Consider the following 27,653-nt stretch of genomic DNA (forward strand, 5'->3'; position numbering starts at 1 on the left):
TCCAGTCATCCTTTAGGTTAATAGTTATTGAACTGTCCAGCTTTGCCAGTGGTGCTGCAGGCAGGTTGGAAAAACCGAGACCTTTTAAGAACATCTGACCTGATCACTTTATAGGACACAGCTGAGAACATATGGGGCAAGACAATGCACACAAAGTGAGTCATCTGCAATGGTTAATGAGGTGACTGGGTTTTGATGGAACAGCCCAAGGGTATGTTGCACTCAATGAGTACAAGATGATTGACCATGGCATTGTGGAGAAGATATAAGCAGAAATGAAACTCAACAAAAATCTTGACTACATAAAGTAGGAGGCAACCACAGTGATTGTCATTGCTCAATTTAAGGGTCGATCAAAAACAATATTATCAGTTTCAGACCTTTGGGTATTTCACAGTTCCAAAGGCTCCCACACTGTCAGTTCAACCAGCATTGGTAGATAAACAGATACAGTATAGGGATATAGGGATAATTGAGTAAATTCCCTAAAATCTGACTTTACGCAAGATAATTATCATTCAAATATGAAATAATCTCTCTAGAAAAGCATAGAACACCAGGACTGATTATATCACTAGTCTTAAAGAAAATAAGGAACACAGGATTGAAGTGACATAAGACAAATGTTTAGGTGGATAAAAGTGTGATACGACATACAGTATAAAATTCCATGGCACTATGAGATAAAAAGATATAAAAAATTATCTGTCTATCTTATCCATATTAGCTTACAAAAACTTTGCATATGATTGTTAATAAAACCATGGTCAGGCACAGAAATCGGTCAGGAAAAAACTGTGGTTACATTTATAATGTACATGCCACTACTGTACATCACATCTAGCTTTAAGACTTTATTTCCAGCATTGCTACATTAGGTACACACTGCTTCCTACAGCGCTACATGGTATGGGTGCTGGAAAAATATCTACATTACTGGTTGGTCAAATGCTTTAAATAAGCTGTGTTATGTTTACTGGACAAGGCCTCTACTGAAAATGGAAAGACAATATGCCACATTTGCACCGAAGTGCGGTATAACAAAAGTCCAAGATTCCTCCACCAGATAGGTATGTGGGTGAGATAGGCCTTAGTCCTACTCTCTTCACTAAACATGAACTGTTATTTGAGTTACAACATTTAGCTTCCCCCTCTGAGAGAGCTAAAGTTGCTTATGTCTTGTCCTTGCTTATCAAGTGAGCCAGGTGTTGGGGCACGGCAGAGTGGGCTTGCAAGCCTGAATGTTGCTCTTCCTTGAAGAAGTTTGGTGAAGAATTAACTGCATCTTTGATCCTGCAAATCCTGAAATCGAAGCTACTAATGCTCTCTTTAGTCTCTTCCGAGGGTCACAGTTGATCAGAGATTATATTGTGGAACATAAGCCGCAGGTGGACAAGAGGGCATTTATTGACGCTTTTCTAACAGGACCTGTCAGAAAAGATCAAGGATGCTTTGACTTTCCACAAACATCCCAATACCCAGAATGGTTTCATGGAGTGTTACTTTGATAGGTCTCAATCAGCCCACTCCCTTCACTTCGAACTGCCTCCTTATAATGCAATCTAGACCACAGTCTGCTACAACACCAGAGTCTTTGGAACTTATGCACTGGATCACTCCCCCTTTCTTCTGAGGAGAACCAGGTCAGGGAGCCATTCAGTAAAGGAGGACATTTCTGAGCTGGTCCTTATCATCACCACCTTCCTCCTGTTCTCTTACTGAAGCCCACTCAGAATCCTCTGCATATTCTGTCACCAAATTTATAGACTCCTGTTCAAATGCCAGTTTCATTGATAAGACTCTTGTTGACCAGCTAAGAGTCCAGCCTCTCTTTGCCTTCAAGCCTCTCCGAGGTCACTCCCTGAATGACCTTGGAAAAGGGTTTCTTTCCTGATCCCTGCATTATCCGTTGGTTCTAGGTCTTGCCTGGCTTAAGAAACCCAACCCTCACCTTGATTAGTGCACTGGGAAAGTCTAAGAATGGAGAATGTCTTTGTTCTGCACCTGTATCCATGCAATCTGACACACCTGATAAAGCGCTACTTCCTGACCTTTCAAAGAATCCTGAGGTCATCTCAATCTAAAAGAGGTATTTACATAGACAGGGCCACCTAATTGTCCCTTCACATACCCCACAACTGTGACATAAACATCCTTCCCGGTACCACATTTTCCAGGGGCCAGTTGTTTTCTCTCTCTCCACCAGAGCACGAGGCAATGAAGAAATGCATCTCAGGCATTGGACGTTCACCTTACCCACCCCTTTTATTCTCCTGCTGGGGCTGGCTCCTTTTTTGTTGGTAATAGGGAGGAGTTGCATTGGTTGCATTCAGGGGGTTAAATAGTATAAAGAACGATAAATTGTTACCCCTCTCCTCTTGATTTTATCTGCTTTTGAACTGTTGAAGGACACTACGTTTTTCACCAACCTCAATCTTCAGAACACATATTATCTGGTTCACATTACAGAGGGAGATGAATGGAAAACAGACTGTATGATCCCAGCAGTACATTATGAGCATTTGGTGACGCCCTTTGGGCTGACCAATACTCCAGCTGTCTTTCAAACCTGGTCAAAACGTATTTTAACCTGAGCCACTGGTGTCTGGCAATTTAAATACGTCCACCATCTTTCAACCATTTGAGTCTCTACATCTAATAAATATGTTACACAAACATAATCCTCTTCTTAAAAATAATAATTCCAAGATTCTAAGATTCCAAAAAACTTTATTAATCCCAGAGAAAATCCCTTTCCCAAGGGAAATTGTTTTGCCTCATTACAGGCAACACAGACAAAAAGAAAGGGAACCACAACCAGGAAAGATCCACACCAACATCAATACAGAGAAGTCAATATATATATTCAGAATATGTGAGATGAATGAAAATGGGTTATTATTTATAGTCCAGGGTGGAATGACAGCAATTATAAGACATCAATTGTCAGTTCCCCCACCCCTTAGAGAGGGAGGAGGAATTGAGGTTGATGGCCACAGGTAGAAAGGACCTCCTGTGACGTTCTGTGGAGCACTTAATGTTAACCAGTCTTTGGCTGAACGTGATTGAGAGGAGTTTGGACATCATCCTCCTCTCAGCTACAACATGTAGAGGTTCCAGCTCCACCCCCAGAACAGAGTCAGCCCTCTTGATCAGTTTGTTTAGTCTGTTAGTGTCTGCCACCTTCATGTTGCCACCCCAGCAGTCCACAGCACAGAAGATGACAGTGGAACCACAGACTCATAGAACAAATGACAGTCTGGTAATAGACAGAAGAATGGCAAGATGATTAGATGATCGCTGATGCTGTGACATGTGCAGGGGCTCCAGAAGGGTAACCCTCATCTAACCTTTTGTGTGTGAGAACTGAAAACTCATACACAAAAAGTCACACAAGTCTTTTTTTTCTCAAGAATCTTACAAGATACAAAAAATGTGATTGTAGTCTCTGCCTGGGCTCTTAGGGTTCAACCCATTCCTGAAACTCACACGTGTGTGTGTGTGTGTGCATGCAGAGTATATCATCACACTATCACTGTCCCAAATTCCCTGAGGTGGTATAAACGGAAAATTGATAGGGGACTTCCAAAATGACATTCTCTTCATTTGCTTCCCTTCCTACTCCGCTCTCTCCATTTATTTGTGGCTGGAACCACTTCCTCTGTCCTTGTTTCTTTCTCTGCCCCTTTAATGTAATAATTTGCCAGTGAACTCAGGAAATGTTTATTGGGTTGAAAGGACAAAGGCATTGCATGTGCCCTCTCACACTCACGCACACACACACAAGCAGTGCAGATAAGAGGACATGCTATCTCTGTGTGGCCGACACTGCGACCACTTGTTGCTGCTAGTGGATGGAGGACTCATCAAATTTCCACTGATTTATTTTCAGCCGACATAATCCATCCTTCCACTCACCCAGACTAAAAAAAGGGAGAGAACAGTGAATCACGTGAGGTATTTTTCCTTTCACTCCTTTTCATTTTGTCTAAATCATCTGTATTGCATTACAATGTCACTGTGTCATAGCCTCCTTTTTTCAAGGAGGAATTAACAATGATCAAGATGTCTGCTCTTAGCCTCACATATTCATTTGGCAGGGCTCAGGAGGCACTTTGCGAAATGAAGAGAGGGCTGCTCTACCATCAGTGATTTTAAGTACTGACTGAGATTCACTGAACTTTAACCTCAGTAGTCTGATTTACTTTGGGACTCCGGACTCACAACATGTTGCTTATATAAAAGACATGACATGACGAAACAATAAATAACTGTATTAAAAACACAAGATGTACATCTTTGGAAACAATAGTTTCATTTTAGGGCCAAACTAATTTAGTTTTATGAGAAGAAAGTACATTTGTTAGAGATATTTTCCTATTAAAGTTGATGTGCTAGTAAGTATTTACTACTGTATATAGCATCAGTTCAGTGTATGTGGGACTGACTCAAAATAAAACAATAACTTAACAAAAGATATCACCTATTCTGTGTCTACACCAGCCCTGTGTAGTGAACTGAATATACAATTACGTAAGTGGATACACGTGTGTGTTTTTCTTTAACTTACCATGGATTTTATGGTCAGATACTGATAGACAATAGATGTCGTATTTTCTACTTCCTGACACTTAACACTTGACCCTAAGAGTGACCTTTTAACAGCCAGTGGGCTATTTATTGGCAACCTGTCCAATCTGATTGTTTTCTATTTTTCTTTGCACCTCTGTGTGTAAACAAAGTCCTTCTAATGTGTGGGCGAACATATCCAACATAAAGACGACTGCACAAGAAACAATACGCAACACAGCTTCTATGTAGAGAGGTGTGATTGTATGACTAACTGTGCTTCTAATTGTTTTTGGATGCACTTTTGACTCTGCATAGCACAGATATAGGAATTATATCAAGCTTTGTTAAAAAGGTTAATATCATTTGTTGGCAGTGACTAAAATGTTAACAAGTCTATCCATGCTGCCCATGACCAGTGCTGCAGACCATTAATAACCTAACCTAGTTTGAAGCACTGACCCCTTGGTGATTGTTTATGCATATATACACATCACAACATTTAATACTAATGAAAAGAGAAGGTTTTTGTAATTTGCCTAATACAGTACTGTAACTTTCCCTTGCTACAGTTCTACATCTGCCCAGAAAAAACATGTGTTCCATAAGAGAGAATAAAAAAAGTAAAGTAAAACAAACAACAGGAGAAATAAATATGAACATGTGTGTAGATAAATATATGTAATTATATTGGGCAACACTGTTAAAGTGACAGAAATTTAATGTTGAGCAACAGGCTTCTCTGCAAGACTTTTTAACAACAGAAAGGAAAGTTCATTTAGAAAAATCCACTTTTCAATGTCAGTGTTTTTGTGCGTTTTCTATTGTGTTTGATATCTGTATGTATTTATGCTATGTGACTTGCTGCAAAACAGCAGCTTCTTCAAGGATAATACAGAGTTAAACTCAACTGAATGTATACTTTTAATTGAAAGTAATTCCATTTCTGACCCTGTTTCGCTTCTGTTTGTATTGAGTTCTCCATATTATTCTGTTCAGAATACAATAGATGGAAATGTGAACGCCCCATTCCACTTTCCCCTGTCACATCACTTGAATCTTTTTGTCTCTGTCTCACACAGCGGGCTGTACTGAGTAACTACACAATTAAAGGTCTATATCTCCCACATGCGTCTTTCTATAATAATGTAACTTCACTATCCTAGACTCGGCAATGAAGCACAGAGCCTGAGAAACACACTTTTTGCAACTACTTCGAGTCTGAACTTAACAATGTTTGTGTTAAAATGTATGCCATGCTGTGAGGGAGAACATGTTTAATGAGCCTTGCAAACAATCTAGTCACAAATGTTGTAAAAGAGTCCAGAAGAAGCCTATCGTTAGTCTGTGTAAACTAGCTCTTAATTAAAAGAAGCAGCTATTGCTACGTCTGGACCACTGACAATGTAAGGTCTGCATCAGTCTGTATGTTGGACCAGAACAGAGAATTCTGCTTAACAAGATAGATTGTACCTCAAATGGTACATGTCATATGAAGCTGCACATAGGATTGTAAGCAGGACAAAAAAGTGCTTATTTGCAATTCAAATCAAGACTTAATCACATTTTGAGATGAATTTAAAAACCCTGTGGAGTTACTGCACACCTGCTTTAGTCTCCTACTGTATTCACAACTATAAGCCACAATGCCGACAGACAATATCGCTTTTAGATGTTTGTATTTCATCAGACTCTAGTGATAGAAAAACTAAAGCTTTCTTTTCAATCAAGCAGAGTCTTTGTATTATTATTAAATGTTGTCTCAGAAATGCGGTTCAAAAGAGAGTGACTCAGCTGAACTTTATGAAAAAAACAAAAAAAAAAAAAACAATAAAAAAACCCTTCTCTGTCGTGGCTGCTACTCAAATTCAATCTTAAAAGGAAGCCTATAAAAACACACCAGAATCAGCTGTGATCAGCCTCAAACAGCACCTCTCATTCAGCTCAGACGGGACAGGATGTAAAACTTTTTCAGTCTCTCAGAGGAGCTGATATTTAGTCAGCATTTCCCGACATCACAGCCTCCTTCACTGTCATTGTACAAGCTACAAAATTGGGTTTTGAGCAGATGCACGGAGAAAAGTAACAACGTTAGTGTTGTCATAGTGGAAATATAATGAAATAAATGACAGGAACAACAAAATGAAGCAAGGACTGCTCGAGAGGAAAATAAGTTACAGTTTACAGTACCACACAGCACCTCCCTCAAATGACATGTGTGTCAGCATAGGAGAAAAAGACTCGATTTATTGTGCCATTGACAAGGTCGGAGTGACGAGGTAGTACATAAAAGGACACTTACTCAATTTATTCAGTAATATCACCCCGCCGTGAATCTGTAGAAGCAATATGAAAATAATGGCAGTGGTGCACATAAGTTACATCAGCAATGACATCCACTCTGGAGGCACCTTCAGTTTAATAGTGTCGATGGGATCAGAGGAAAATGTGATGCTGCAGTGAGTGTTATCGAATGTGACACAACCATTTATATTCTATTCTGACTTTTATTCACATATGGAAGTAAGAAATATTCAGATGTATAGCTTGAGTGGGAAACATTAAATGTACATTTTGTAGCAGGAAATGCTCCCATTGATTCACAGGATCATACTGTTGATGCTTACTGTTTTCAACGCCAGCCGTTCCAGGATGCAATGGTGTAACTTCTAGGTCAAGTAAATGTCATTTTCAAAACTTTTGTAAAGCTTCCTTGATTTTTTTTTTACCTGTAATTTTACTTTTAATTCGATAAAGGAATAAAAGGCCGTGTCCTAGAGGACAGTTTGCTTCCTTATTACTCCTGATTGTAAAATCATCCCAAGCCAAAGAATTTTCAAAGTCAAAACTGAAATGCACTTCTATTGGTAATGGTATTCATAAATACCAATGGTATTCATAAATACCATTACCATTAGAAGTGAAGGCATGTATTTTCATTTTGGGATACAGTGGTCTGTAGCGTTTTTTGTCATTTTTTAAATGCTGGCATTTTCATAAACATTCATGAATAGAAAGCTAAAGTGAGGTTGCTGCTTTTAGAAGTAATTCTTCATCTTATGAAGTCATAAATCAAAAAATTTGCATTATGTGACTATTTTATCTCTATCTTTTTCTGAAGGCACCATCTATACTTTGAACTCTTCACCATGATGTGTCCACCTCCATCTTTGCGCCCAGTAAACACAGTACTATCTCATGTTAGGTGCCAACACAGCAATTATCTCTATCGCTACGTGTACAATTTTCTATAATCATACAGAAAATGATAAGTGATACTTAGCACAAAAATGTACCCTGACTGAAAACTGGGCAACACATGCCACAAAGTGTAATGCATCTGTTGGCCTGCTATCTCTAAGACAATTTAATTCAATCTGGATAATGAGTCTTTTCACATCAGCAAGTCTTTTCACATGTCCAACTGTGCAATATGAAAGACTACTCTGACAGGAAAAATAAAGAAATGTGAAATATGAGGATGTCACTCAAGCTTGCTCCTGCTAATGACAGGTTCCTCTTGTTAGGAGGAAGAATGGGAGCTACCTGCTGGGCATCTGAGACACGGCTGAAAAGTGACAGCTTGGACATAAATGTCCAGATCTCCCCACACACATTTTGTTATAGCCCATTACCCGGCCTTTGGTTCGGTGTGGAAGAGGAGACTGGCAGGTATTGATCCACAGCAGCAAGTCAACGCAGACTTTCTCTCCACGCTCTGTCCTTCATCTTCACACACACACACACGAACAAACTCACACTTGGGCCACTAGTCAACGTGATTTTTAAATGAATTCATTTATTTTTTATTTGGATATCCACAGAAACCTTTTAAAATTATGTTATACTTTATTTATCCTAATGGGGAGAGTAATTGTCTGCATTTGACTCAGTTCAAGAGTAATGAGCAGCAACAGCACAGCAGGAATCATCATCTACTTCTGAATCTGGTGAGTCGGTGGTAATGACAAGTGTGTTGCTAATACCTATATAACATACAACATCTTTCAAGGTAATGTGACAATAGCCCCACATTCAACTTAACTTCTACATACTACGGCATGACAAGAAGACGAGAAGGTCACTAAACAGCCTGTGCACGTGATGCTGTGGCTTTGTTAAACAGGCTAAAGGCACGTGCTACAATAATCACCTCTCCAATTTACAGACCCAGTGGATGAGTGGTTATATTGGTCAACAGTGCACAGCCTGCAAGTCATCCTGAGCCAGCCAGGTGACTGCATCAAAACAGGAAATGCATGCTTCAAGTTGTCTGCTGTGTGGAATTCATTAGTAGCGAATTGGCTCTAATCGCACACGTGACCATCTTGGATCAAAAGCGTAACGAGGTGAGGAAATAAATATGGAAGTAGATTGCCTTGTCACTTACTGACACTCATTGTAAACAATGTCTTATTCCTGGGTATCTACCAAACATCAGACAAACATTTGACTTGCCTTCACTTCCTTCATCAAACTGATTAATACAAACAAAGGAGTTTGGCAGTAATTTTGCAGGAAACAATGAGACCATACACTGGTTAACTGTAGTTACTTTCACCTTTTGGGAAATGAAATCTCTGAGACAAAAATAAAGTTTTTTAGTGTAAGTTTCAAACGTGAAACTGTGTTCCACGTGTACGTATTTCCCTGAAAAAGCTTTCACAACAGCAGATGTCAAAGACTGTAGGACAGAAGAATATTCATAGAAACGAGGTGTCATGCAACTGTACCTTAAAGATGACACTATGTGCCCCAAAAAAAGTTCTTGTCATACTGTGACCAGCATCTGAAACCCTGTCCTCCTGGCGCACCTTTCTGACATTTAAACCTGGGAGGCTGCATCTGGCTAATTTTAACTAGCCCAGAAGACACCGTCCCATCAGACTGTGTCAAGCAGCACTTATTAAGATCTGGTTTGATTAAAGAATACTGAACTCTTAACCCCAACCTCAAACTAGAGGACACTGACAAAAACACACACGCACACAGAACCCCCCTCCCATAAGCCTCAGGTTTGACCTTTTTGTTGCACTAAATTACTTTAAAGGATTCACGTCTCCTGTTTAAATCTTGATTGAAGGTATTTCTGTGCCTTACAAAGAGCACTTTTACTAAATTGCCTCAGTATTCGAACACACACACACACACACACACAAACACACACACACACACACACACACACACACACACACACACACACACACACACACAAATGAAAAGTTGATAAAAGCATCCCAGCTGCTTCTGTATGAGACTTAAACTACATTTACATGTTCTTTACTTAATTATGGCAACGGTAGGTAGCTGGAAAAGTGAACATCTCAGTAGACGGATGCTACTCTCAAAACCTCTCAAACACTTTAAAACCAAGCACTGACTCGCAAAGGTCTTCACAGTGTTTGAATTGCAGACTTAATATGCAAACTATAAGAGCATCCACAATAACAGTGTCCATGTTAACGATGATCATAATGGTGGTGACCGGAATGAGACTAAAATTTCTACATCCACTCGGAAAGCACTAGAATTTCTACAGTGATATGTAATCCCTTCCCCTGGGCTTTCACAAGCTTTTTCAGTGCTTTGATCTTGGATGGATAAAAGAAGTCGGGGTCAGACAGTCGCACCGCAGAGAGCTAAGTAAGCATCACTCATTCCTCTAACAGCCTTATATATAGATAAATATATATTTTAGTCTCTTTATCCACATCTGCCATTTTGACCAGCCTCTCCCTCGTTCACTCTCTCCCATCATCCCCTCTGTCTTTACTTCTACATTATTCTCACCCCCCCGACTCTTCCACTAATCCATTGTTTCTGTTTCTGCTATTTGTCACCTCCATTTCTGTCTTTTTCATCCATCCTTCTTTCTCCTTCTTTCACTGCTCAAACATGAAACGTGCAGCTCAACCATCTTGGTAACCGTAACAACACCATGGTAACTGTGCTCTGGAGGTAATGGCCGGAAATCTGGGTTTTATTGTCAAATGATCAATGGAAAGTTGACTTTTCTAGTCAACTGTTGAAATGTAATCTGTGTTTTCTTCCTTTTAATGTCAGGGACCACTTAATTCAGCTCCCAGCCAGTGGCGTCTAGTTTGGTAGGCTTCTCTCAGCTGCTTTCTGCTAGAAAAAGTTCATTATTTCCCCATCTGGTGCTTCACATCTTTCACAGAGGGAATCTCTGGCAGAGAACCATGCATTGGAACTCATAAATTAGGCTAAATTATGAGTCAAAGCTTATAATTGGAGTGTCTGAATGTAGAAGCGTTAGTCTAGCAATCCCTAGAAAGAATAATCAGAACAAATCTTTGCACTGATATACTAATCACCCATGTATCATGCTAAGAAGACAAGTAAGGTGCTAATAAATGGAGATTACTGGTTGAGCATGTGCATCAATCTCTGTCGTTCTAAAACTTTTAATAAAGAGGAACGATTTTCAGAAATCAAGCCAACTGCCCACACAGCCCTGTCTGACAGTCACTTCTGTAGCTCCTCTCTGTCTCATACTTTTACTGATCATCACAACAGGAAGCGCACATTAGAAAAAGCTTGGTGCTTTACAGCAAGATCCACACATGATGGTGTTATAAGTTACTTAAAATGAGGAATTACACAAGCGTTCCTGCAGACGTAGATGATAATGTGTCTTAATCCATTCTGTTAATCCCTGTAGATTTTTCCAGTCACAGTGTCACAGTCTTCTTTGGTTTTCATTCAACCACAACAACCGCATCGTGAAACAAATGGTTGAAGAAAGGCTGTAATATACCAAGGATATCGCTGTGTCCACGTGTGATGTAACCATGACAACAGGCACCTGCCAATATGCTATCTAGAAAGCTGAGAGAAATCAAACGAGGAAAAAAGTGGGGTATATTAGCAGAGGACCCGTGGTAAATAAATGCGCTTGCAGAAACTCAATCCCTATCTCAGCGTCTGTTCCGTACTCGGTTTGCGTCTACGACACAGAGCATTTCATTTTGCACCTCTCTGACCCAAAGCAACACTTTGAATGTTGGGAAAGCACTTGTTAAAGGCAATGATTTTCACTGTTGCTGTTTTCCATACTGGCAAATAAAATATTAGCGCTCGCATTTCTTTCCTGCTTTCTTTTTTCTGTGACTTTCATGGAACAGATTTGTCTCATGGTGCAGCAGGATATAATGAATCATTCAACACCAGAGGTCTGGCAGCAGTGTGTGCATGCTTGTGTGTCACACAGAGAGAGCAGATGGAGCAGAGAAGTGCACCTGTATGAATGGAGGCCTGAAGCTCCAGCATTAGGTACACAAAATGCTGCTCTGTGTCACTTCCAGTCATTATTGCCTGCTACTGCTAACACTCCAGACAAAGCTGTTACAGCATCAGCGTTTAAACTGTCATCATTTCAGTGTATTATATCTTAATTAAACAGCTAATACAGGGGGGTACAACATTTTTATTTCTTCTTTCTTTTTCTTCGTAAATTAGCAGCTCCTCACGTCTTTAGACACACAAACAACGAAAACAAATTTACTTTAGAAGTCCTTGGTGTCAAAACAGAAAAGAAATTCATCTTAGTCTGGCGTTATACAACAAAATGATTTACAGTAAGCTGTCATTTTGTGACGGCCAGTCTAGACAGGATTCAAGTGTGTTCGTGTGAACAGAAGTGAAACAAAAAGAAGGGTGAGAAAAAAGCACAACGTAGGATAAGATAATGCATAAACCTTTTATAATGTGAGGATGCACAAAATGTTGACGACATGCAGTTTTAATTATCATTAGTTAAGGTCAATTTGGACCAATCAGTGAGGAGAAGAAGGACATATGTACACATGGGACACAATTAAATTGTAAATCCTGTATAGGAGCTATGATTTATTAAAGGTATCCCTCAACTCAAACTAGATGAAGACAAAAATGTTTCCAATATCTACATGTGAGTAGGTGTGCTTGTGTCTCTGTCAGTCCATCACCCGGTGTGGTGAACTGAAATGAGAATATCAATAATAATCCCCTTTAGAGAGATGCTGGAGCGACAGCAACATCCTTTTTTTTGCTTCATTTATTATCCCAGCCCTGGTGACAGTAAAGCCCTAGCAACCTAATTAACAGTGATAGCTGTCGGTTGTTTAATCTCCAAGGCTTCGCAAAACAACAGTTGAATTCCGACAGAGACGTATAGTGAAGCGGGAGTGAAAGCCGAGGCACAGCGGTGAAAACTCTGAAAGACACTGTAGAAATACTGTGCGTGTGTGCACTCACACTTGAGGATACCAGCTTGTAACGCAGTCTGTGATGTTCAACATATATGCTAGTGTGCATGTATCATGACTTTTCTCTTTATGTGCATTTGGGAGCGTTTGTGTTTTCCCTGCATCCCGCAGACTAAACTGTGAGATGCAGACAAATGAGCAACTAAATTTAGAGACTCATTTCATGTCACCTGCAGTTGTGTCTCTGCTCCCAGGAGGTGGCAGCTTGTCACTGCACCGCTGCAAAGGATCAGCACGGGTAGACGCATGTGATTTGCAAGGTGAACTCCAGTGCCATGATTGCAAAGTGATGTGTTTGTGTTGTAATCAGCGAGGTCAAGTTGTGCTGTGGCCCTGATCATTCACAATACTGTGAAACCCTGGAAATAAAAAAAATTAATGAAATCGCTGAAAACAGCGTGGTATTTACTCATGGCTGAAGTTGAAAAGCTGATCTCATTACATTTGGGGTTTACGTTTTCCCTATACTGCTCATGGTTGGGTTTTTTGTAGCTTCTGTTGGTGGAGAGCTGCTTATGAGAGCACTGGCAGTGAATCAAACAGTAATGTCGCAGGACACACAGCTAAACCAATAATCTGAAACACACTATGACTGTGTTAGATTGACATGCTCAACCAAACACAACCCCAGAACTACGGCTTTGTGAGACCCCTGAGATTTGTTGTTGATAATGTGAATGAGTTTTAAGCATATTTTAATTTGTTTTAAAACCATTGTGGTGGCAACCAGAGTCAAAGTGGTCAAAACTGCACCCCTATCCAGAAATAAATTGGCCACACTTTTTAGTTGCCTTAATTGTTTCACTTATTTAGCTATTTAGTCTAACCAACACCTCAAAGCCTCACCACCACACAGTGTACACGTTTGTATGTTAACCCTATTTAATGTTAAATACTAAATAATAATAATAATAAATATTAAGTGTAAGAGAAACACAAAAACACAAAAAATATCAGGCACTCTCAAAAACTTTCCACTGTTGAGCTGTTGATCTTCCAGGTTCCCATTTACCTGCTAGTGGAACAGAACCCAGCACTTACCAACGTCTAAAGCTCAATGCAACCTGTTATCAGCCCTGTGTTAAATAAGAGTTGTTTACAGTGACAAAATGTGGGAGGTTCGTCTGCAGTCCTGACTAAATCACTCTGAACAGGCTAAATGGAAGTGACTGTCAACACACATGCATTAAACAGTGCTTTGTAAAGGGCAGAAGAAGCTGGCAGAGTGCCGGGCAAACTACTCCTGCTCCTCTAGAGGAGATTTCTGTTGATCAAGTAATACAACCTGAGGATACCAAGTCTGCTAACTCCAGACAGGAAAACAGTGGTGTGATAAAACATGAGAGACTGCAAAGACGACGTACCTGTTTGAATGTAGAGGGAATTGATTTTAACCAGGTTCTGACACAACTTTGTTAAGACATAGGCAGGTAACTGGGGAGGTCTGGAGTTAAAAGCAGTAAGAAATCTATCAAGGATATAAATTAATGACGCTGAAAACTAGGGACAGCTTGTTCTATATTAACAGCAATCATAAATCTCTTAGTTTCACTCTATATAAAGGCGAGTATTGATTAGGTGCTGAAAAATCCCCTCGATTGGTAATTAATATGTTGGAAAGCCCTCAAAGGACAACATAAATAACTGGACTGTAATACCACTTCTCCATGACTGGATTAGAGATCAGGGCTTCTATCACATTTGGGGTTTCATTAGCCATGAAGCTCCTCTCTTAGAGACAGCTTTATGACCGATCCAATTAGTCTCTGCAATTGAACAAAAGATAATAGTAAGGTGCTCTATAACAGATGAGAGTCTGATTAAATTAACTACCCTAGCATTAACCTCCCCCCTCACATTTTACCCAAGAAGCTCTTCAATCTGGTATTAAGCAGAACGTTTTTTCTTTTCTTTTTCTTTCTTTATTTTTTTATCTTGTATGAATACACTGGATTATACAAAGTTCAACACTTTTTATAATCTTGACTCGGTCTGAGTTTCAAATGAGCTTCTACTGAAGTGCATATAGAAACCTTTTGATGAGATGATATTAGAGAAATGTGTTCTTCCTGTATGTTATGTCTGCATTTTATGTAATCTATGGTCTCTATTAAAAGCTTTTTTGTGCACACCTTCTCATTCATTTGAATGGAGAGGTGCAATTAAGCTGTGGTGACCAACACCAAAGAGCAGATCTGTCAAAAGAACACAACATTTTGTGGTACGGCAAATTTCTGACCTTTACTTCACAGTTTAAAGACGGCACATTACAGTTTTTTATGACATAGACCACAAGACCAGAAGGCAAAAAGGTTGTCAGACCTTCAAGACTAAGGTAATGCCCCATTTACAAGAAAAACTCGCTTTACAACCAAAAAATTAAATATTTCCTAAAAATCCCAGATTCTCACAAATTTAATTATTCATGACCTTTTTTTCCTTTATCTGAATCCAGGTCTAGTATTTAAACAGGTAAGTGAGTTAGCACTGGTTTCCTTTTTCCTCTTTTAAAGTCCCCATCTATTCCTGGGAGACCTCAGGAAGTTCCAAGATCAAATGGATATGTGTTCTGTGCTGTCTCTGGGGATTTCTCCAGCTGGTTTACCCAGAATAGTATCTAAAGAAAGTCTTCGAGGAGGCATCCTTATGAAATGCCTAAATTACTTCAACTGCCTTTTTCATAATAAACAAGTCTTTCGCCTTTTTCTAAAGACTTCTGTCGAGAAGAATGCCAAGGAATTAAATCCATTTTTGGCAGGCTTTGCTTTTTGGCAGAGCCTTGTATTTTTTTATTTATTGGGTGATGGTGGATCAGCGGGTTGAGCAGCTTGTCAACTAACTGCAGGGTCAGTGTTCTGATCCCCAGCTCCTCCCGGACAAATGTCCTTGGACAAAACACAGATCTCCCAAGTTGCACTGTTTGAATCACAGCACTGCCGACGTGTGAGTGCTGAATGGATTTCATTGACTCCTGTACAATTTTTTTAAAATACTCGATTGATCTCACACAGAAGGACTGGACAACACAGACATACAAATGTCCCATCAGCCTTAATGGTACTTTGTACTAACCACTAATCACAGACAACCATTTTTTGTAATTATCTGACTTGTGCCATCCTTATTTTACTTAATAATAAGAATGAAAAAACTATTGTGAAGTTTCAGACATACACTTAGAGACCACAAACACCACTCACTATAAACTCCAACGAGTATAACCTCAAATGACCATAGGTGTAGTAGAATTTAAAAAGAATGCAAGTTATTCAAATACCAAGTGTAATAATCTTTGAATGACTCTGTAAAGTAAGTCCAAGTACTAATCATAGGCTTCAACTGAGTGAACACAGACAACATAAGTCATTATATCAGATATCTGGTATCTGAATCATTTGACTGAATAATGACTCAAATCCCTGATGTTGAACACATCTCCGTGGACGTTCTCTCACTGTTCATCTTCACACCATTCACTCCGAGCTTGTGGCACAAAGTGAGGAGGGAAATTAGGAGTAAAAGAAAGAAGGGCACGAAAGTATAAGAGCCTGTGGGTGTTTTGTGAACACACCACACATCTAGATGGTTTCAGCTGCCTTTGAATCTATATGTGTGTGTGTGCGTCACCAATTTTATTGGCTCTGTAGTTAAACTTCTTAGTCCAGCAGAGACTTGGACAAATAGCCTGTGCGCTGACTGAGTCTGGGGCAGTCAGTCTAATGCCGTAACAATTGACATTTGGCTTGTTTTTAAATCATAGTAACATGACTGAAATATTTCAGGTGCTTAATCATTCACAACCTAGGGGAAGAAGAAAGGTTAGAGAGTTAATAAAAATAAATAAATGGTCGAAAATTATATTACTTCTTCCTGACATAGGCACAAACATAAATATCGCTTACTATTGCTCATACATAAACACACATCAGTACATTGTGGTCATTATTGCCTTTCTCACCATGGCAGATTGGAAATCATTACAAATGCAGCACGAGGAAACATCATTCATACTTGTAAAATTACAAGAGCCATTTCCCCTCATATATTACATTTGTTAATAATGTAGTACATTGTTCTTAGAGGAAAGGATTACAGATATTGTGTAGAGAAGAAAAGAGGGCTAGGGTAAAAAAATCCAGTATGCTTCAAAATAACTGGTTCACTAAAGTTTTGGGGGGCTTCATGTGGTTTAAATATGAAACCAGTGCAATTTGTCCACAGGGCAGTAAGCATGCCATCACCAAGGGATACAATGAATTGCACAAATGAGGATAATAACAATTCAATTAAAATGTATTTATATAACACTAAATCACAACAGAAATTATCTCACTTTACATTGTTTAAGACCTTACAAAATATAACTGTATACAAAATTATGAACAATTCCACTTGAGGAAGCACTAGGCGACAGTGGAGAAGAAAAGCTCTCTTTAACAGAAAAGAGAGAAACCTCCAACAGAACTAGGCTCATGACCATCTGCCTCGACCGGTTGGTGTGAGTGGAAAGAGAAAGAAAAGTATAGCAGGCAACTAAATAACACAAACTTTCAGACAGTCGCTCCTCAAAGGGATTTTAATATCTGTCCTGAATCAGTGAACAGGTTTGTGGCCATGGTCTACTTCCCCTTAGTTTTGTTTGGTCTATTTCCCCTTAGTTTTGTTTGGTTTTGTTTGTTTTCACACATCTTTCTATGTGTGAAGGTGCAAACCACTACAAGTTACATAAAGTTAGATTTGATATAGAACAGAATAAACAATAGTTTTGTCAATCAACAATTCAATTGAGCCTGTTCTGTCCTAATGTCTATGGCCAAATTGTGTTTGGCATTATACTTGGCAAAGCACTTTAGAAATAAACAAAAAAAGATGGCTTGCTATAGCAAGATCAAAAGATAAGATAATATAAGGTAAGATCCCCTGAAGGTGAAATTCACATCACAGCAGCACAGTCAAACTGACATTAAAAGTTAAAAAACAACAGTAATAATAGAATAAGTCTAAAATATAGTACAAAGATTTGAATTAGTAGATCAATAGTGTAATAATACACAATTGGAGAGGTGAGATACAGCAGGCAAAAACGTTTCTGGGAAGCAACAGCATTGAGTTGACAGGTGCCTTTAAGTTGAGAAAAAAGTTGATCCAGGTTACTTGAGTTTGCTGAAAGTGATGGAGACTGAGAAGTCAGAAAGAAGCAGGGCCTTGTTTGTCTGCTCATCAGCACTGAATTCCTTCATCCATGTCCAGTCTGGTCCACAATCAGCGCAGATGACTCCTCCCAGCGGCTTTTCTCAGCCCTTCTCTCCTGCCTCACACCTCCACCTCCTGTGCTCCTGGTGGATTTCAGGTCCTCTTCCTGAAATCAGACCTGTGTTCTGCAGGGCTAAAAGCTATTAGCTAATAGCTCTGACAATCTTGTGGTGAATTTATTAGATGAATTTGAGAGGAACTCAAAAAGACAGCACGCTCTGCTGGATCACTGAAAGTTTGTCTGTCCCTGCTGGGTAGTTAATGGTAGGTGGCCAAATGTCTGCAGCTATCAACTGGAGTTTCCTTCTCTGTCTCTGATAAAACTGATTATTTAATGAGATACCTACGCTTCAGTTGAAGTATCTCGCAATAACAGCCTATACTTGTAAATGTATGGGTTAACATTTATTTCTTGAATATGCATTTCAATCAGAGCCTTGCAGGTGCTGAAGAGTTTTTATTATTACTGAATTCTCTCTTACAGTGATGACTACTGTATGTTTGATGAAAGGTGATTAAAGGTTAAGGTTAGAGAAAGACTGTGGTTTAGTTTAAAGTTTCTAACCACATTGTGCGTAAAATGACTGTTACATTTATCATTGTTAAGGCAGCCCACAGTATTTCTGTAACTTTAATCAAGTGCTGTGAGTGTCAAAATTAAAACATCATTTAACAATGCTGTACTGTAACTAGAAGATAATTTCATCATCTGATGGAAAAGCTAACTGGATGTTATAGGTCAGTTGTAAATATTGGTTGTGTTTGGGTACATTTTATTGACATGTATTTGTGTGATATTCTGACAAATAATAAGAGCTTGAATCTTTCATTGAGCTTTCCCCTCCCTGTGTATTTACATTTCATTGCCCTCTCACTCTCACTTATTCCGTTTACACTTGGTTTTAAGAAGCTTTTTGGGAGATCAGATCAAAAGGGGACAGTGCTAAATACAAGCGTAAACAACCACCAAGACAGACTGCAATCCAATCATGCAAATCCAAGTGATCCAATCACAATCCACCTTGGTGGTCTGAGGCCCATTTGACCACATACAATATATTGTGTAATATTAACGATAATGCATCCTGATGCTTCCAAGGGGAGGAACAACCAGGCTAAGAGCAGCGAGCCCTCTAGTTATGTTAGCACAACTGATGCAACAGTAACAAAATCTGAACAAAAGTGGTTTGCGGGACCCCTGGGAGACATTGGATGCATTTTAAAAACCAAGTGTAAACAGAATAAGTGAGGGCATTGGAGACAAATGTATATGAATGGGTGTGAACGTGATGTGTCTTCGCTATCCGCTTGTGATCCGATTTCCCAAGACACATTTTAAAACCAAGTGTAAACAGGCTCCCTGTGTTGCCCTGCTCTGCACATCTGTTCCCCATCACATCATCTGCTCAGAAGATCCTGCCTCCCAGCTTGTCGCCATTGGGTGATCAGTCTTTCTGTATAAAGTCAGCATTTTCCTGTCATTACTGGTCAGATTGTGCGTCTTGCCTCAGGGTTCTGTTTGTTATTGCCTTTTCTGTGTGTCTGTCTGATTTAGATATTTGTTTTATTTGCTGATTGTGCACATTTTAGGTCAACATTTCAACTCTTTGTAACCAGAAATTGCTGGTTTTCTAAATCCCGAGCCCATTGGTCTGACTTCCCAGGTTGAAAAAACATGCCCCATTAGCTGGAATAAAAATGTTGCTCTACTGTGGGACTGAGAAACAAAGACTTAACTCACATAAGTAATTACGATGTTAATGAGGTTAGTGCCATTTAGTGGAATCATTTTAACCTTACACAATATTCATGAAGTGGAGAAGCTGAACAAATTATAAGCCTAATAAGAAAGGCACATCACTCAAGTTACTACTAGTAATTAAGTATTTCAGAAAAGCTGGAATCTAAAAAATCAGTTTGGCAGACAGCCACACACAGGACCAAATGTGTTTAATATGTGTACTTCAACAATAATAGCCATTATCACGCATATGTATATACATTGTATTTCACTCAGCAAAACCAAATCTGTGCCAAAGAAATTCTGCAACTCATGATAGTTCTGTAAAAATCATATTGCAGCAGAATCTGTTGCAGTTCAGTGCTCTGTTGCACCTCAGATCAATTTAATAGAGAACAGGGAGTGATTTTCTCAGCTATTACTGTTTGCAAACAGGTATGAAGGGAGAGTGAAGGACCTTGGAAAGTAAAACCCCTCAGGACAATTGGAAAAGCATATCTGTTGCCATGACAACCACAGGTTCTGTTCATGTCTGCATTAGCTTGACTCTACTGCCACCTTTTGGACAATGTTCACATTAAGCTTTTGTGTCGCTGCTAAATCTGGAAGTTTGGACATATACGCTTTCATATACTCATCACAACAAACCACAATGGATATAAATGATTAATTATCCAGCACAGAGAGTGGCTCAGTGCTCAGAGATTAGCTATGATCCTTTTAATAGTTGTTCAAGATTAATCTTCACTCAGTGGGCTGTCTATTGCATGGCACTATCGCACAAGAAGAATGAGAGGAGTGATAACAAGGGCTGTACGAAATTGTCAATAGACGTATGTGTGTGTGCGTGTGTGTATGTCAGCTGCAGTGTGAGATAACGTGTACTCTGGTGCCACCTGGTGATGCCTGAGTCCCCTGTGTGCATGGCTGAATACGTGTGAATTGTGCCACTATAAAGCAACATCAGCTGGTATTTTGGATTTTAACATCCAATGACCATGTGCATCAGTCAGAGTTGTTTGGCTGAAGCACAGAATTATAATAAGTTTAGTGTGTGTGTGTGTGTGTGTGTGTGTGTGTGTGTGTGTGTGTGTGTGTGTGTGTGTGTGTGTGTGTGTGCGCAAATGTTTTCTGACAGTATGGACAAAGGCCAGGGACCTGTGGAGAGAGAGGGGAAATTGCTCAGCTTCATCCAATCATCAACCAGAACACTCTGGCCAGAACTCTGCAGCAGTCCTCAACGTATCTAATCATGCCTTTCTCACATTCACACTCACACATACATAAACATGCAGAATGTGCCACTTGATACCAACGGAAATATGTAATCCTGTGGAAGTGTAGGGCCCTCCACTAACTGAGAAACAACTCAGACCTGGGAAAGTAAAAACAACACACAGGAGGTGAGAGGTGAATTAAAACTGTATTTTCAAAGGTGGTTTTTAAGAGAAGAAGTTGCTATCTTAACTTGTTGCACGCATTCTTGTACTGTTTTCCTATAAGATTAGATGAAATAAAATAAGATATAATAAGACAGACTTTATTAGTCTGGTCCTTTATTAATAATCAGGGAAATTAAGGTAGTGTTGTAAATAAAGATGGTAAAATTGCTGATAAAACTATCTGCGACACAAATGCTGACTTTCCAAAATCCACTACCATCTCTTTTCTTTTTTTTTTTTGAGAGATGTTAAGTAGGAGGCCGTTTTTGTGACTCTAGTCACTGAAGGATTTTATCCTCTGTACTCCTCTTCTTGTCCATTCCGAACACATGCAGCAATTGCAGTATCATAAGAGTACCTTTGAATTGTACTTGAAGTCTGCTGTGTACAGTGTGTACAGGCATGGAGCCAAAACAGTCCCCTGTGGAGCCCAGGTGCTGCTTAGGACTTTACCAGAGATGCAGTTCCCTAACTTGACAAACTGTGGCCTTTCTCTCAGGTAATCAGTGGTCCAGGAAACAAATGAGTGGCCAAGCTCCATATCTTTAAGTTTCAGTTTTCTCTAAGGATGATTGGTTAGATAATACCGAAGGCACTTGAAACATCCAAGAACATAATCCTTACACAACTTGCAGGTTCTTCTAGATGAGACAAAACATGGTGACACACCACTGTGTTCTCTGTAAGCAAACTGCAGGGGGATCCATTATGTGTTTAATGTTGAGTCTCAGTAGGCACAGAATCATCCTCTTTAAGACCTTCATAATGTGGGATGTGAGAGTCACTGGCCTATAGTCATTTAGTTTAGCTGGACACTTTATTTTAGCTACTGGAACAATACAAGATGTTTTCAACACAGCTGGGGACCCTCCCCAAAGGACTGGCTCGTATAATTGAGCAGCACAGTGCTTAAGCAGCCTGCTGCCTTCCCACAGCACAGCCTTTGTAACTGCAGCCTGACCCCTGTTACTGTGTCAGGTGGTGAAGCTTGCTTAGGTGATGGGAGGGGGCATAGCTGCAGGGGGGAGATGCACACAGGTGTAGGAAGAGGAGTTGGAGTAGATGGAGGAGGACAGAGAAGTTTTAGCAGGACAGGCTGCATTTTTAGCAGCGTCGAACCTGTTGAAGACTTTGTTAAGCTCATTGGTTCTGTCATCATCACCCACTGGTTGTTTTTCTTTCGTAGCTAATGAAGTTGTTAATTCCCCTTCACACTTCTCTGATGTTCTGCTGTAAGTGTTTCTCTCTATCATATTTTTTAGTCCTCCTTAGCCTGCTTTAATTGGCTCTTCAGCTCAAGTTGGACATGTTTGAACCATCTCCATCATTAAATGTCTCATTTTCCTGGTTAAGGACAGCCTTGATCTCACTAGTGATCTAGTGTTTGTTGTTTAGGAAACAGTGCACAGACTTTGTAGACATAACGGTGTCTCTATAGATGTTGATGTGATCAGAGAGAACAGTCAACCTGTCTGTCCATATCCAGACAGAAAAACCTGTCTGGACATGGACAGACAGGACATATTCTGTTCCCAACAATACGTTCTAATCTGTGCATTCAAACAGTTCCTTAGAGACTCAACGGCCTCGAGTGTCCATTCTCTGACTGTGACAGTCCTTTTCCCAGTGTTTTACCTTCTCTGGTAGAACAGGTGACAAACTTGGAAAATCCATTGTGTGAGGTGGAGTCACACGGTTAAAATCTCCTGATGTTATAATGACGACCTCAGAATGTTTGTATCCTGGCAACAGTCTCATACATTCACATGCAACATTAGCATTTGCTCTTGGTTGAATGTAAGTATTGTGCTGATACGACTGAATTTCCTGTGAACATAATACGGTGTGAGAACAACTGCCGAAAAGCTCAATATCATGACAACATATCCCCTCCTTGACAGTAATATGACCAGGGTTACACCATCTTTTCTTTATCTATAAAGCAGGTCCTCCACCTTTTGTCTTGCCACTTACCTGAGCACCTCTGTCTGCTGTACCTGGGTAATATTAGACACATCCAAACAGGAGTCTTCAGTGTTTTGGCTCAAATAGGTCTCAGTAAATCAAATCAGGCTACACTCACAAAATTCTCTCCGGGTCCTAACCAGTGCCTCCAGCTCCTCTCTTTTGTTCAGTACAGAGTTGACATTTCCCATGATGATGGATGGTAGGAAAGGTTTGTATCTCCATCTCCTAGCCTTTTGTTTAGCACCAGCTCGACATTCACAGAGAGACCTCTTCAGCTCAGCTTCTTGGAATAAAAGGAGGTCATCTCTTGTGCAGACTCTTCTTACCACACCAATATCCATAGTTGATTACGCAGAATATGTCATTACATTAGTGCAGTTAACTTAAATGGACAAGACATGCAACATCCTGTAGGGTGAATCACTCTGCAACAACCTTTTGAAAATGTTTACTTTGTTCCTAAACTGGACATTTGATTACGAAGTGTTTTTTAGACACACTCTACAGTATAAAGATAATATGAAGCTTCATTGGAATACATCATATTTGTTCTGTGTTGCCTTCATTTACAGAACATTTCCATTTTATAGAAGTGGAAAAAAAGTTCAACATAAATTGCTAAAATCAAATGATAAAGGAATATGACAAAATGCTTCTTCGATTAGATATTTCGGTGAAGATACTGTCACTCAAGAGAGAGGTACTTTCTGACACTGGTCAAATTATTAATGCAAAACATCTAATTGATATCTGATTTATTGTTTAGTTTGATTGATTTTGTCCAAGTAATAAATACATCAAAGGTGTGTTTTACCATTTTCCACTTAGTGTGAGATGTAGCATGTACAGCATCTGTGAACAATCAGTCAGAATGGTTTGTCAAGCAGTACTGAGTTTAAGGAGTTTATAGCTCAAAAAATAAACATAAAACAACATAGAAATAACAAATTTAAGTATATGCTACAAAACTTTATCATGTATGGAGTCAAGATATTGACAACAAAACTGATACTGATGAAGGGATGTCTACTCACTGCCAACACGCAATCAGACTGATGTAGCTGCTTGATTTCAGTGTCCTGTTGTTTAATATCTCTCCTGTTAGGTTGTGATTCAGATTACTACCAGTGATGTAATGGATTTGGCTTCAGTGTCCACACAGGCAACTTTTCCCGTTATCTCTGTATTCATTCATAAATTGGCTGCACATTAAAGAACCTAAACAACCTCCTACAAATATGAAAACTATCAGTCTAGCCTGAGACACCCTGTTTGTCAGAGGTATGTGTGTGTGTGCGTGTGGCTATCATTGTGAGGACCAGTATCAATTTTTAACCATTGGACTGAGCACATTTTTACATTTTAACCGGACCTCACAATGAGAAGGGTGATTAAAGAGCGATTTCAGGATTAAGACTACGTTTCAGGGTTAGAATTAGGATTTGCTTAGTGTGAGGGTAAAGCTTAGGGTAAGGCTAGATAGTAAGCTACAAAGTAGATAGCCCGTGTGACAGTATACACACACACACACACACACACACAGGAAGTGTAGTAGTGGAAGAAGGGCAGGGCTTCGAGCAACATTGCGTGACAAGACTGGAGAAAATACAGTGCAGCCTGCCACCACACTAACACGCACGCACGGGTTGTGCACTAAAATCCTGTCCACACACAAATGCATACACACACAGGGTCTCTACTCTTAATGTTGCTTCAGGTTAGGTTATCTGCCTTAGCTCCACTCTTCTCCCCTCCTCCAGTTTCTTTTACTTCCCTTCTCTCTTCTTTCTCCACCCATCTGCTGACACCCTAAGATCTTCACTTGCCCCATCCGGCCACCTCTATGAACATTTTCTAGGGGTGCCACTGCCCTGTTGTCTTTATTTAACTCTCTGCATGTTAATGCACAGTTAATGTTACAGTTTATTTTGTCATTATGTTGTTTTTGTGTTGCCCACAAAATACCATATAACAAAACTGTGGAAAGTTTTGAGACTCCTTCTCTTAAATTGTGTTTTTACACAATAAGCCACTTATTATACACAAGCTACCTCCAACAAATATTTAAAAACTTAACTCCAATGTCTAATCTTCATAAGTGAAATATTTATATTTTTTTGCCGGTCATAAAGTTGTTACAAAATTTAACAACTTAAAAAGTCATATTAATCACTATATTCACATCTAAACTTAATATATCTTATATATATAATAATATTATTCACTTAACAAAAACTTTCTCCACCACAGCTGCAGCACGTTTCCATTTTGAGAGCGATAACTGAAAATGAACTGAGTGCTCAAGAGCTCCCTCCTTTGTTTTATTCAGTTTTTCTCCTTATTTATTCTCAGCTCCACAGCTTAAACAGAAAAACATAAACTGAAAAAAAAAGAAGCCAAGTCAAAGTAAAATAAACACAGGACTGAACAAATGAAGGGGGCATTGTTTAATCACTACACACATCAGCATCACATTTAACATTTGAATTTGCATTGCACGGAATATGAAAATTAATTTGAAAGGCCTGACTATTTCTATTTTGAATATTACTGTACAGTTTCAAACACTGAGAAATTGAACAACACCTGATTGAAAATGACACAATTCTGGCCATTTTAGTCATTTGGTGAGATTTTCTCCTTTTGTTTGCATAAATACAGAAGAAAAGCTGCAAGACGGTCTTGAATTACAACTAATTTGTGTTTGCTGTTTGGAAGTATATATTAAGAAATGCAACTTATACAGTATTACAAAAAGGGCCTGCGATTGCTTAGAAAAAGAAATCCTCCTCTCAGTGTCTGTGTGATTTGGGACTCAGGGATGATTCAGTGATGATGACCAGACCTGACTAGACCAGCAGTGTCATGATGAGTGTGCTACTGTGTTAATTCACTCATAGGACAAATGAACTGAGTCTGTTCATTTACCTGTGTGTGAGGTGTCACACACACACACACACACACAGCAGCACATCTCTCAGTTCAAAGACAGTGGATTCTCACAATCTTTAAAAAAAAAAAAGTTCAAAGGCCTGGCTGATCAAACAGGTTATAAAACAAACTTATGGTGGGAAAATATTTTTATTATTATTATTATGGCGCAGACTATAATCAGGATTTGTAATTGTGGTCAACTTAACAGGTCAATAATCTGATTTCTAAGTAGGGGGATAACACAATGTTATTAATGTTGAGAAATGTGAAAAAACAACAGTTTGTTCTTTTTCTTTTTCTTTTTTTTTTTTTTTTTTTTTGGATTAATTAAAAAGCCCAACGTAATTCCTCTGTGTTCAAACAGGGGTTAGAAGAACAAACCACATTGGCAAAGTGCAACCTAGTTCTTTGTAGTCCTTCAAAGAGGCGTTTCCAGTCGTTAGTACTCTCTGTAGAAACAGAGGCTGCACCATCAAGGCCACGCCGTGCGCACATATTTCCAACACCTCAGTTCGAGCTGATTTCTCCGCTGCAGCCATGAGATGAGCGGACTCCACATGTTCCGACCTCTCCTGATCACGGATTGATTTCAATCACAGGCTTCACAGCGTTTCCCTCCGCCACGTGTTTTCCTACCATGGTGAGAAATCATGAGGACACATTACACCTCGCTGTTCGGGGACAAATTACGCAGAAATTACGCATTAATAATAATATGGGGGAAAAAAACAGTTGGAGGAATAATTGGCCGCAGAGAGTGTATTTGTATGAGCTTCAGGCCCCATAATAAAAATACATCTTTTATATTGTAAAGTAACTGTGACTGTGCCACTGTAAAGAACATATATTTCTCTATATATGTCCATGATGACACTGATCTGTGGTGATTTTTTCTTTCTTTCCAGGGACTGGCCACTTGTTAAGGACTGTGGAGCAGGAAGGCAGACAGGCTTAGATTTCAGGCATAAGGTCGGCCGAGAGGGAAAGGTCCCCGCTTTTTAGCCGCTTTGTGCCGAGCTGACGAGTGTGTCCTGACAGGGGTTAACGTACCGTAAAGAGGTTAAACAAACGGACATTCCCGTTAGAAATCATCCAAACACATAAGGCCTTATAAGTGGAGAAAGTGGAAGTGGAGGTCTCGGGTTTTGACCAGGGATGAGAGCTAAACTCTCCGGATTATGTTAAAGCTTGGTCATCTTTTTAAAGACTTTTTGAACTAATGTATTAAATCATTTTTTTAATTTCCCTGATATATTTACACACAATGAACTTTAGCAAAAATTCAGAAAAGTAACATGAACATTATTTGTGACTACAGAGACTAGCAGAGTAACTACTTTATTAAATATTATACATTTTGTCATTAAGAGGAATTTTCTGTTTGGTTCACCACATTTTCCCACATCAGCTTCACTGCATAGAAACGTTGTTAAGCTGTATTTAATCAGAAATCATTCATCAATCATTATAAATCTCTTT

General features: G+C 39.4%; 1 non-coding gene across 1 annotated transcript; it reads left to right on the top strand.

The window, feature by feature from the left end:
• Window positions 1-15,498: 15,498 nt before the first annotated feature.
• Window positions 15,499-15,614, top strand: LOC113162704. The gene has a single exon (XR_003298843.1). It is a non-coding gene; the product is annotated as a U5 spliceosomal RNA (small nuclear RNA).
• Window positions 15,615-27,653: the final 12,039 nt, after the last annotated feature.

This window comes from Anabas testudineus, chromosome 1 (assembly GCF_900324465.2).
Source record: "Anabas testudineus chromosome 1, fAnaTes1.2, whole genome shotgun sequence".
NCBI classification, from domain to species: Eukaryota; Metazoa; Chordata; class Actinopteri; order Anabantiformes; family Anabantidae; genus Anabas; species Anabas testudineus.